Source organism: Myotis lucifugus, unplaced genomic scaffold, assembly GCF_000147115.1.
Source record: "Myotis lucifugus unplaced genomic scaffold, Myoluc2.0 scaffold_289, whole genome shotgun sequence".
In the NCBI taxonomy this organism is placed as follows: domain Eukaryota; kingdom Metazoa; phylum Chordata; class Mammalia; order Chiroptera; family Vespertilionidae; genus Myotis; species Myotis lucifugus.
This window is the reverse complement of record NW_005871337.1, coordinates 431,568-443,485: the sequence shown is the minus strand read 5'-3', so window position 1 is coordinate 443,485 and position 11,918 is coordinate 431,568.

Below are 11,918 nucleotides of genomic sequence, written 5' to 3'. Positions count from 1 at the left end.
TATAAAGAACAAATTGTGATCTCCGCGACCAAGCGGATCATATATATACATTATCTTCGCGAGGGGATAAAAACACTTTCGAGTTTACTTTCGCGAGAGGTGAGACAACTGGGAGTCCAGGTAATGCTTCCCGCTGCGTGAATTGCTGTACCACGCCCCCCATCACCCTGCTGCAGCTGCTGGTCACCGCCGCCCCCCCATCGCCGTCCCCTCCCTCTGCCCACTAGCACTTCCTTGGCTGACCTGGCACCACCTGCTCGCTGGCCCCACCCCCCACCGACGAGTTGTTCCGCCATTTGGTCGATTTGCATATTAGGATTTTATTATATAGGATTGCAAAAGTTGGAAGCAACTAACGTATTTTTCAGTAGGTGAATAAATAAACTTTAGGACATTTGTCTCCTCTGCCTCCCAAACTAGTGACAGAGCTCACTTCTCACAGAGTCCTCCTTGGCCTCCTCCCCCAGGCTCTTCCCAGTGTAACAGGAGGCAGGTACATCAGGGCACAGCACCTGACAACTTGTCTAAAGAAATCGGCTCCCTAAAGCCCAGGCCACTTCAGCTTCGATCTTTACGACTTCAAGGGGCTATGTCTACAAATCAGTCTTCATACGTCAACGCTGCCAAGACCTCATTTGGAATGTGGGGTCTCTGTACTTGCCCTTTGAGCTTTACCTGAAACTAAGGGGAAATAGTGCCTTTTTAGAATCTGATTATGTCAATTAATGGGGCAAAGATGCCTTCCTGCCTGTGCACATGAAACGCAATTCCCTCCGTGGTGCCAGAAAATCATATCTGAAAACATGATAATGATAAGGAAACCTACAAAAGGGACCAGCCCCTTCAAAATGCCAAGGAACAGCTGCATTCATATATATGACCCTGGTTAAGTAGTAAATCATCTCATTAATATACTTAATTTTAATAATCAAGCTGATACAATGAAGATTGAAGGGCAAAAATTAAATTAATTGAGCAATTTTCCCCCTGAAGGCAAAGTATAATATTCTCCCACACATCACACACCACAAACAGACATACACACCCACACATACACACCACACCACACACACACACACACACACTGTACTTATTAAACTGTGATGGGTGTTTCTGTGACCTGGGAATGAATAAAAGCATATGAAGCTTCTAAGTCAGTGGTTCTCAACCTTCCTAATGCTACGACCCTTTAATATAGTTCCTCATGTTGTGGTGACCCCCAATTTCCTTGTTACAAATTGAACATAATTAAAGCATAGTGATTAACCACAAAAACACTATGTAATTATATATGTGTTTTCCGATGGTCTTAGGTGATCCCTGTGAAAGGATTGTTCGACCCCCAAAGGGGTCTCGACCCACAGGTTGAGAACCGCTATTCTAAGTGTTTCTTAAGGTTCATATGACTCTGGTATTTAGGGTACCACAGTAAAGCCCAGCCAAGCAGTGGAGTGTTCTTGTTTTGGGGGAAAATATTTTTTTCAAATTTGTGTTTGACTTATGGCTCCAGAAGGCAAGCCTCTTCCTTCAAAAGGGAATACCATGACCATGTGCTATTGGAGCTGGGATCTGGTGGCAGGATCTGAGCTGCCAGATCCCAACATTTATAACTGCACAGCACCTAATCTATGGCAGTAATGTGGCAATGTATCAAGGGTCCTAGGGGCTGAGTATACTTATGAATAACTTATCCCGATATTTAGAATAAGCCTTTATTTTGATGGCATTGTCATTAGTTAATATCCATTTTATGTAGAAAAGTAATTGGGAAATACAATAATTATGAGGAAAATATAAATGTCCCACTGTCTAAATACACTTATAATTGCCTGGTCCTCAACTATATGTACTTATAAATCTTTCTATTCAAATGCCTTTCAGAAAGTCTTTACCAATTTACACATTCTCTTGCCACACCATGTGGGCACTTTTCTTTAACAGGTGCATAAAAATCAGTATTTTGCTCAAACCATAGGTCAACTTCTCGTAAATAATTGGAGGGATATTCCTAAGCTGACACTTGTAAAACCCACACTGCATGTATTTTCCATTGAATTGCCTCTTGCAGGACAATTTTTCTTGGAACCCATGATCCACCAATTGGACAGTGTGAGACAATGATTAACAATATTGCCCAAGAATGTGGCAGTGAGATTGGTAGCTGAAAAAGTAACTATTAAAATATAACCTTTAGGCCCTGCCAGTGTGGCTCAGTGGTTGAATGTTGGCCTGTGAACCAGGTGGTCATAGTTCAATTCCTGGCCAGGGCAGATGTTCTCAGGCTGGATCCCCAGTAGGGGCTGTGCAGGAGGCAGCTGATTAATGATTCTCTCTCATCACTGATGTTTCTATCTCTCTCTCCCTCTCCCTTTCTCTCTGAAATCAATAAAAATTATATTTTAATGTAATATTTAAGAGCACCATAAAGACTCAAGATTTTTCTACAATTGAAGATAATAACATTTACGTCTAATCAACCAATATTTTTAGATTTATTGAGTAGTTAGTACATGACAGTCTCTTCCCTGGGCATTTGACATGAAAGGAAAACTACCAGCCCTTTCCAGGTCATGTTAGAGCACATTGCCTAACAGGCACACCCAGGACCATCTCATTACTAAGCCAACATGCCTTTGTTTGCCTTACAGTAACTGTTGTTTACAGCTCAGATTATGTAAAACGACTTGGTAATGGAGATTCTGATATAGTAGAAATGCAAATATTTTTTTTTTTTCTGATAGAAATGTAATCCCAAAATAAACTGAGGAGCAAAATAGGACCATAGACATGCAGCACGGACCAGACTAACAGATCTCAGAGGAAAGGAGGGAGGGAGAAGGGGAAGAGATTAATCAAAGGACTCATATGCATATATGCATAGCCCATGGACACAGACAATAGGCAGGTGAAGGCCTTGGGTAGGGTGCAAACCTGGTAGAGGGGTCAAAGAGGGGACATGGGGGACATCTGTAACCCTCAATAATAAAATACATTTTTTGAAAATTACATCAATAAACAATTGTTAAGTAAAACAAAACAGAAAAAAGAAATGTAATCCCAACTGTACTATTGTATCGCCCTGTGTTACATCAACAAGTTTTGTTTCTACGTTATCAGTGCCCAATGTACTCAGCTTCTCAGGTGTATTTTACCACTGACGGTTCGCAGGTGAATGAGCTGAATATATCTGTAACACATTGTCTACTCAGCATTGTGTGAGAGTCATTTCACTTTGCCATTAGAACAAAACAGTCCAAAAAAAACCTTGTATTCTTGCAAACTGCAGTGATGGAACCAAAACAACACAAGAAAGCTTAACATATATTGAGCTTAAAGCTAATAATTATATAGAGGACTAAAGTAAGAAAATAGGATAAATAGAGTGGGTAGGCAAGGCCTCACTTTGAAAGTGATATTGTAACCCACCACCCCTTTTTTTGACATTGTTTCTATAAATGCTGACTCTGACTAGTATATAACTTGTAGATAAACACCATGTTTGTATAATAATCCGAGTAGCTACCCTGGCTGGTGTGGCTCAGTTTGTTGGAGTGTCGTCTGGTATACCAAAAGGTCTTGGGTTTGATCCCCAGTTGGAAGTATGCAGTATGCAACCACAGATGTTTTGCTCTGGCATCAGAATTTCTCTTTCTCTCCCTCTTTCTTTCTCTTTCTCTAAAATCAGTTTAAAATGCATATCCTTGGGTGAGAATTAAAAAAAATTCTAGGAACTAACTTCAAAAGATATAGACTCCAACATTCAGTCATCCCAGTTTTTTTGCAGAGATTTGCTGGTTTTCAACCATGATGCTATAAAACCAGGATGATGCACACCATACCATCACTTGAGCAGTTTTGAGATCTTTATCAGAATGGACTGTGCTGGGCTGCACATAGAGAACGTTTCAACCCCCTTCCCTTGATCTTTTTGTTTTACTTTACCCCTGTCTGCACTAAGATAGTGAGATAGGCTTTTGGAAAGGAGTCCCCCATCTCCTCAGGTGGCTGACACTTGAATAAACCACTTGCCTAGCACCTGTCTCATGACTTTGGCTTTCATTTCGTCAAGCAGCCAAATCTGAGTTTTGGTTACAATATTCGAACAAAAATATATGAAGGAAGTGAGAGCACAAGTCTTGGAAATTCCTAGGGGAAGAACATTTCCAGGAAGGAAGCAGTGTGTTCAAAACTCCTGCAGTGGGAGCACCCAGTTGTGATGGAGATGAGTGAGGAGAACAGAAATGCATGGGGTAGAGCGGGTAGAGGGGAACTTCAGGTTTTCATTATGATTAAGATGGAAAACCCTTAGTTGTTTCTGTGCATTAGCTAACATAATCGGATTTCTTTTTAGAGGCTCATTCTAAGTTGCTCTGTTAAGAATAGACTGTGGGTCCATCCATATTGTTGCAAATGGTAAAATTTTAATCATTTTTAAAATATGTTTTGTTGATTTTAGATAAAGAGGAAGGAAGAGGAAGAGAGAGAGAAATATCTATGTGAGAGACATCAATCAGTTGCCTCTCATATGAGCCCCAACCAGAAATTGAACCCACAACCTAGGTTTGTGCCCTAACCAGGAATTGAAATTTGTGACCTTTTGGTGCATGAGATGATGCTCAACCAACTGAGCTACTCTGGCCACAGCAAGATTTCAGTCTTTCTTATGGCAAATCAATGTATTATGCTAAGTGAAGTAAGTCAGACAGAGAAATTAGAAGATTTCTCTTATATGTGGCACCTGAAAAACAAAATAAATGAACAAACAAAACAGAAACATATTCAGATACAGAGAACAGACTGATAGTTATCAGAGGGGCAGGGGCTGGGGAAAAAAGTGAAGGGAATTAAGAAGTACAAAATGCTAGTTATTAAAATAGTCTCAGGGATGAAAATACAGCACAAGGAATATAATCAATAATACTGTAATAACTATGTGCACATCAGGGGGTACTAGACTTACTGTGGGATAACTTTGTAAGGTACATAAGTGTCTAACCGCTGAGTTATACACTTGAAACTAATATAATATTGAATTTCAACTGTAATTGAAAAATAAACCTTGGCTCACTTGGTTAGAGTGTCCTCCCAATATGCCAATTTGCAGGTTCAATACTCGGTCAGGGCACATACAAGAATCAACCAATGAATACTATTACATAAAAAAGGAACAACAAATCATTGTTTCTCTCTTTTTCTTTCTTTCTCTCTCTAAATTCAATAAATACATTTTTTAAAAAAAATAATATTTTTAAAAAGAATAAATTTGGGGGTCAAAAGACAGAAGAAGGGACCCAGTTAGAAAGTTATTGAAATACTGCAGGTGAGAGATGGCTGGGGTCTGACCAGGGCAGTAGTGATGGAGAAAGTGAAAGTATTCTTGTCTTCAACATAGATTGTCCTATGTAAGAAGTAACATGCGGATGCAAATGGGATTAGTCAGTCTACCCAAAGGAAAAAATAAACAGACCCAGGGAGCCAGGGTGTCGTGTCCCTGGGACAGAACAACCCTGGGCACCTGGCAGAGAAAGCCACCCCTCCCCAGTGCCAACATCTTCTGCCTGTGAGGACAGGGCTCTGGGCAGCCCTCAGGGACATTTTATACATTTTATTTTCTGATGGTAAAGATAACAAATGCTTATTTCAGAGCAATAGGAAAATGTACAGCAGTATGTACAGATTTTTAAAATATGTTAATGTCTAGAAGGATCCTTCATCCAAGATAAATTTAAGCAAATAGACTCTCCATGTGCTGTGATTGAGGCCCATAGCCCTCACTGTGGCACTGGAGAAGTGTACTTGGTTTTTGTCTTAATTTTAAGTCATTGAATCCTTTGTACAAATAATAAGAGGAATGTGCTAAACTGTTAAAGGCAAAGCACCTTTCCTTAGAGCTGGGATTTGGGAACAGGAGCCCCAGCTGCTCAGACCCCTGGCTCTGCACCCGTCTCTGTGAAGCCCCATGGGCCAGGGCCAGGAGAGCCTCGCTTCTCAGCCGGGACCTGCTCTCTAACCTGATGACAATGAATAGGCCCTTCCATGTGAGGGTCTCTGTTCAGTTACACATTTTTTCACAATAGATTACAGGTTAAAAATTCAAGTCATTAGCAAGAAAGTCAAGTCAAGGACACTTCTGAGCCAGTCCTCTCTCTAGCTAGCATTCTGAGCAAATCAGCTTGCTCTCAGAGCTGTATGGGGGGCCTTGCAGTTGAAGCAAACTCTAGCCCAGGAGTTGGGGCACCGGGCCAATGAGTCAGCTCAACACACACTGAGATGGATGTCTCTGGTTCTAACTCAGCTCATCTGTTAAATCAAGTGGCAGGATTAGAATAGACTACTTATTAAATATTCCAACCCCTTCTTCAGAAGAAATTCTTCAATTGAATTTTTTTTCAAATGAAAGTTATTTATTTATTTGCTTAGTACTCTGTTGTTGTTGTTAACCCTCAACTGAAGACATTTTTTCCATTGAGAGTAGAAAGGAAGGGGAGAGGCAGAGAGAGAAACATCGATGTGAGAGAGACACATCGATTGGTTGCTTTCTGCACACGCCTGAACCGGGGTCAGGGATTGAACCTGCAACCCAGTTATGTGCCATTAGCCAGAATCGAATCTGGGACCCTTCAGTCCACAGGCTAATGCTCTATCCACTGAGCCAAGGTAGCTAGGTCAGAAGTTGCATATTTGAATGATATTTTTGTCATAAAGAAAAGAAAACATGATTTATTTAGCATCTGCTATTAAGATTTTTATTCTGTGATCCATCTCCAAGTGCACAAAGTACTACAAGAATAATGAGCACATTTTATTTGTAAATGGAAAGCTAAGACAGGGAGGGAGTTGGACTCTGTAGAATGTCCATTAAGCATCAACCATCAATCTTATCCAACTATGATCAATCAGCTTCATTTTTTTGGCTGTATTTTGAAGATAAAAATAATGAAAAAGTTTAAGAAGATCTGGAGATGTATATTAATTTTAATGTAACAAACCACAAAGACAATAATAAGTGACCCAGGAATGGCCCACTGTTCACAATGTCCATAGCTTAGTGGACTGGTCTGTAAAACATGGCATTTCACGACCGGGTCCCACATTTTGCTACAACTGAGAAGACACATCTAATGGACAGCCTCGGCCAGGACTGGAGACCCTGCCTGCAGCCTCTCAGTCATTTTTCTTTTCAGCCAGGCTTCATTCCACTTCATTTCTCCTCCTCTTCACTTCCAGCCATGAAACTGCCATCAGCCCTACGCTGTCTTCTTATGGTAACTATGGGAGACCCAGCCTCCTTTCTCCCCTCCACACACACACTCAGTGTAGACACACTTTTTCAAGGAGTCTTGTCTTCTCATTCACTCGGCATATTCTATGCACAACCTTATACACAAGTCTGCAAAGGGAAATTTTAAAAAATTAATATATTGATTTGAGAGAGGTGTTTATTCTTCTACTTATTTATGCATTCATTGATGGATTCTTGGATGTGCCGTTACTGGGGATCAAACCTGTAACCTTGATGTATGAGGACGATGCTCTAACCAACTGAGCTACCCAGCCAGGGCAAATAAAAATAAAAACATTTAAAAGACCCTTCTCAGGACCCACCTTTAATAAACAGTGGTGGTGATTACTAACATTTAAGATTTAAAATCTCTTCCCTGTCCCCTATACTCAACAACAACAAAAAATATCATGCAGTATATTTGGTACGCCACTCTTACAGTTATAATTGTTATTTCCTGCATATATTAAGTATGTTTTAAAACATCATTTGAATGACTACCTATTGTTTGGCATTTATGATGTCTCCCATTTTCTTTTATATGCAAAGATATCTATTTATTCATACTTTTAGTCAAATATTTGATAGCATCCATGATTTCTTAGAAAAAAATCCCTGGAAAATAAATTTTGGGCCCAAAGCACATGAAATTTGTAAGGCTGTTATTATATTTTACCAACAGTTCCTCCGAGAAGAAAATAGTTCCCCCTCTTTTATTTCTTGAATCTTATTTATACTGTTCATTAACATGATCCTGGACTGGCAAAGTGCATTCTTCAGTTTATAGCAGGTTTTTTAGGCAGTTGTTCATCTAGACCAGTGGTCGGCAAACTGCAGCTCTGCAAACAGCGGCTCAAGAGCCACATGCGACTCTTCGGCCCCTTGAGTATGGCTCTTCCACAAAATACTTGCTCTTCCACAAAATACCGACTTCTGTGCATGGGCCACGAAGTTTCAATCGCACTGTCTGTGCATGCCTGCACGTGGTATTTTGTAGAAGAGCCACACTCAAGGGGCCAAAAAGCCGCATGTGGCTCGCGAGACACGGTTTGCCAACCACGGATCTAGACTATAGGTAATAATCACTCATTTTTTATTTAATTGATACATAATGTAAAGGAGCCTGAGTCAGTTAGACTGGGCAGTGTGCCTGGTTCCACTATGGACTGTCCGTGCTCTCCAACTTCTCACTGTCTTATTTATAAGTATTTTCTCCTTTTTTCCCCTGGAATTAGCTTGAAACCACTGTTTCAGATTGCAGAGTAGGTCCTGTGATTCAGAGACTTGGAATTTCTGCTTTTAACAACTGGACAGTAACCATTGAGGTCTAGGTCTCCCAAAGGGAGCTGGGCTGGGAGTGAGTTGCTTAGGCAATGCCTGGTCTTCTTGTTCGTCTTTGATTGACTGGCTGACTCTTGTGTGGTGTCTCCAGGGAAGCCCTCCTTCTGTTTCACTCTGAGAAATTGGGCCCAGAAAAATAATCCACCTAACAGATTTGGAGCGGAAACAATAGTTAAAACAATAGCATTTCAGAAGGTTATGGATATTGTTGAGAAAACAGAAATCTTGGTTCAATAAGTGGCAGGCACTCTAATTTTGCTCTGGGTTGCCTCTAAGCTGTGTTTACATTCATCCCTGCTGAGTAGAGAAACCAGGGCAATTCTTACCACTTGTCAGCAAGGGTCTTGGTGGCCGGGGCATCGATGTAGAGGTAAACCTGGGAGAATTGAATAATTAATAACCTGTTTGTTGAGGATACTCATAGGAAACACTTGCCTCTTGACAAAAATGCAATCCAGGTGAAATCCAGGAACATGCACAGACATCCCCTTAAGGTACCAAATGCAACCATGAATGAAAACTGATGATGAGTGTTTTCAGAAAAATGTAGCAGGAGATATGACTGTCAAAGCTTAACCTCCCCAGCCAAAGCAACAACAGATTTCCCAGGAGGGATGGGCCCTAGGTCAGGGAGATGGTCAGAGAAGACCACCAGCCTGTTCCTGTGGATGGAAAGTGCCTCCTGCCCAGCAGGCATTGATCCCATGCCTCAGCAGTCCTCATCCTTCACCACCCGCGCCTCTGCTGACTCAGAGCTCAGAGTCACGTACCAGAGTGTGTGTGCTGTGGAGTTTATTTTAATAGAAATAATGTTAACAGCTTTATAAATTACTTTAGTTCAGTATTTATAGAACCACTACTGGCCTGGTGCACGAATTCATGCACCAGTGGGGTCCCTGGGCCTGGCCTGCAGGATCAGGCCGAAACTGGCTCTCCGAAATCCCCCGTAGGGTCCCTGATTGTGAGAGGGCACAGGCCAGGCTGAGGGACCCCACTGGTGCATGATTGGGGCTGGGGAGGGACGTGGGAGGGCTCCAGAGCATGTTCGGTCCATCTCGCCAGACACGCCCGATCGGCCGGACCCCAGCAGCAAGCTAATCTACCAGTCAGAGCAACTGCCCTCTGGTGGTCAGTGCACATCATAGTGAGCGGTTGAGTGGCCTTAGCATATCATTAGCATATTGCACTTTGATTAGTTGAATGGATGACCAGATGACCGGAATCTTAGCATATTAGGCTTTTATTATATAGGATTAAGGCTGTGAGGAGTCAGTCATATTCTCAGTTACCCTTTACTGCATTTATAAAGGAAATTCTGCATTATGTTGGTAGGAGTGAATTATGTTCCAAAATCTGTAAGACCGTATCACTCAGGAATCAACACTAAGCTGAAACATAAGTTACGAGCCTAAGCACATACACACACACACACACACACACACACACACACACACACACACACACACACACCTGCCAGCTCTCAGCGGTATCTACTGGTTTATTTTTACACTGAGCTGAATAATCCTCTCCAACACCTGCTTTCTCCTGGTATCAACAAATTCTGAAACATCTAAAGATCTTTAGAAAAAGAAAATGCTAATTCACCAAATGTAGAGCCAGGTCTCTTTCAAATGCCTCCATGACTTCTTGTTTTCATCCATCATGTCCCCTTGCTTTAAGCACCGGCTATGACCAGCCAGAGAAGAATTACACACAATCTCTCCAATATTCAAAATGTAAAAATTCTCTTAAAAAGCAGAAAAGGTAAAATTGCTTATCAAAGAGAGTACATAGGAAAAGAGGCATGCTCAGTGCTCATTAGATGTTAAAATGCCTTCTATCTTATATGACGGAACCTCATGCTTGAAATTTAGATCTTTCCTTGAGAATAAATGCCTATAAGACTGTGGATTCTAGAAAAATCATAAAGATTCTGTCAAACATATTTCAGTAAGCAGCAAATGAACCTCAGTTGCCACCATAAATCATTAATCTTTAATCACCAGCCAATTTCTCAATCAGCTCATTGGCATGGAAACTCTAAGCCACTCAAAGGATAGTTGTTGCCGATCTGGCAGGCACAGTTGGCTTGTGTGTTTAATTACTGTTTATGCATCGGCAGGATCCAGGCGTTTGTATGTCATGAATAGGACGCTGCCATGGTGTCCAGATGGCTCTGGACGCCAGGCACCGGGAGATGTGTGACTATTGCAGGGCGATTCACTGTGTGTTTGCACAACTTCAATTGTAAAAATCATGCTAATAGCATGCACATCGAGAATTCTGTGTTAAGGAAATAAACATACTGCCAGGTTGGGTATTTTGAAAAACATTTAAAGTGACTTTATCATCAGAAAATTAAGAGAAGCTTTGAAATGAATGTCTTTTAAAAATATGATGTTCTTTTATTTTTATAGGGAGAGAATACCTATCTAGGATCCAATCACTACCCCATAAAATAGACTTTTAAAATTAGTGAAAATATGGACAAATGTTTTCCAATACCACATCAAAATAATATTTTCAAAGATTCAAAAGTCCTCCTTAGTTATGGAAGAGCTCTTAGCTATAACTTGTGGGAGTAATGAAGTATTACACACTCACTCACATTTGCCCACACTTTTTTCACTTAATTTAAATCCCATTATAATAATCGTAATGATAGACTTCTGAAATAAAATCGAATTAGACAAAATATTTACCTATTGATAATTATTTTCCTCATATGAATTTTTTGTGTGTTTTTTTTAATTCAGATCCAGGCTGATAAATTCAACTTTTGCTGAAGAAGTAGGAAATTTCTAACATGGATAGTCCAAAATCATTCCATATCATTCTGATAGGTCTGAATGATGAGCTTTGTAGTCACTCTTTTAAAAAACGGAAGAGAAAAAGAATTTTATTTTTAAATCTTCACTGGAGGATATGTTTTCATTCACTTTTAGAGAGAGAGGAAGGGAGAGAGGGAAGGAAAGAGGGAGGAAAAGGAAAAGAGAGAAGCATGGATTGGTTGTCTCTCATACATTCCCTGACTGGGGTTGACCCCACAACCTTTTTGGTGCACTGGGGTGATGCTCCAGCCCAGTCACATGGCCAGGATGAGAAAAATAATTTAAAAAATTTAAATCCTCTTCTATATGACTTGAGTAAGGCCTAAAGTTAGAATGAACTTAACAGGAAAAAAGAACAATCTGTCTTCAATTTTAAGACCTAGGAGAACATTTGTATCCAGGAGTTTGGATTTGAGCATTTACAGGTGTTTTCTGAAAAAAAAAAAAAACTATAAGAAAAAAAA